The sequence below is a fragment of the Bison bison genome, unplaced genomic scaffold (genome assembly GCF_000754665.1).
Source record: "Bison bison bison isolate TAMUID 2011002044 unplaced genomic scaffold, Bison_UMD1.0 scf7180017864331, whole genome shotgun sequence".
NCBI classification, from domain to species: domain Eukaryota; kingdom Metazoa; phylum Chordata; class Mammalia; order Artiodactyla; family Bovidae; genus Bison; species Bison bison.
In genome coordinates, this window is record NW_011494903.1 from 9,753,884 (window position 1) to 9,755,642 (window position 1,759).

Here is a 1,759-nt window from a genome sequence, read left to right on the forward strand (position 1 = left end):
AGTGATCCAGCGGATGTTGGCAATTTGATCTCTGGTTCCTCTGCCTTTTCTAAAACCAGCTTGAACATCTGGAAGTTCATGGTTCACGTATTGCTGAAGCCTGGCTTGGAGAATTTTGAGCATTACTTTACTAGTGTGTGAGATGAGTGCAATTGTGTGGTAGTTTGAGCATTCTTTGGCATTGCCTTTCTTTGGGATTGGAATGAAAACTGACCTTTTCCAGTCCTGTGGCCACTGCTGAGTTTTCCAAATTTGCTGGTATATTGAGTGCAGCACTTTCACAGCATCATCTTTCAGGATTTGAAATGATTGCTAGTTATCTTTGAATATCGGGGAAACACTGAACCCTGGATAGAAGCCTTTGAAGACATTGTTAATTGAGAAACAGTGACACAGAACCTCGCCTTGGACTTCCCTTGATGGTGCAGTGGATAAGCATCTTCCTTCAGTGCAGGAGACATGGGTTCAATCCGTCGTCCAAGAAGATTCCACATTATGCAGAGCAATAAGCACGTACTCCCTAGAGCTCATGCTCTGCAACAAGAGAAGCCAGCCCACCGAGAAGCCCGTGCAACCACAGCAAAGAGTAGCCCCTGCTCTCTACAACTAGAAAGAGCCTGTGCACAGCAATGAAGACCCAGTGTAGCCCAAAATAAGTACATTTAAAAAAAAGAAAAGAACCTGGCCTTGATTCTTTACTAGAAATGATTGCATCCTGGGGCACTGTTGTTGGTTTTAGGTCACTTAGAATGAGCAAACGTCTTCCCAGCCACCTTTTCTGAGCCCTGGTGTGCTGCAGGGCTTCCCGGGTGGCGCTTATGGTAAAGAACACACCTGCCAGTGCAGGAGACAGAAGAGACATGGGTTCAATCCCTGGGTCTAGAAGATGCCCTGGAGGAGGGCATGGCAGCCCACTCCAGTATTCTTGCCTGGAGAATCTCATGGACAGAGAAGCCTGGTGGGCTACAGTTCATAGAATCACAGAGTCAGACATGCCTGTAGCAACTTAGCATGCATGCACATGCTGCAGAGTGGATGGATCAGTATTGACTTGATACATTCATAGCTTCTTGTTTTTACCTTCAAGCCCTTTACACAGGTCCATTTTCTCAGAAACACAGCAGTCTACTTTAGTTTTTGATCCTTGATCCTCACTGGAGGAAGAAGGGAATCATTCTTGGGCTGTCTTCCATTCTCTCTCTGACTCTGCTCGAGCTGCCTTGCCTTGCTGAGTGACATCTGTTCCTGTATGTGGGGAGTGCCCATCCCTGGGGCTCCTCCTAATCATTGTCACTTCTGTAATCCATTCTGTAATCCATTGAACTGACCTGTTGAAATTTTCTGGCTTCTTTAGTTAAAGATACTTTAGGTACTTCCCTGGTGATTCAGTGGTTAAGACTCTGTGCTTCCCCTGCAGGTGGCTGGCGTTCGGTCCCTGGTTGGGGAACTAAGATCTTACATGCTATGCTGCCAAAAAAAAGAATAAACGAAATGTACCTATTTTCTTAAAAGTTTTTTTTTAATTACTTTTTAAAAGCTATTAACATTGTAAATCAGCTATGCGTTAGTTGCTCAGTTGTGTCCGACTCTTTGCGACCCCATGGACTGTAGCCCACCAGGCTCCTCTGTCCCTGGTGATTCTCCAGGCAAGAATACTGGAGTGGGTTGCCATGCCGTCCTCCAGAGGATCTTCCCGACCCAGGGATCAAACCCGGGACTCCTGCATTGCAGGTGGAGTCTTTACCATTTGAGAAATCAG

The 1,759-nt window shown here is 46.1% G+C and overlaps 1 protein-coding gene across 1 annotated transcript in view; it reads left to right on the forward strand.

Annotated features, from left to right (window-relative positions):
* Positions 1–1,759, forward strand: part of MTMR12 (myotubularin related protein 12) — a 53,612-nt gene that overhangs the window by 11,912 nt on the left and 39,941 nt on the right. The gene's annotated exons all lie outside the window — the stretch shown is intronic.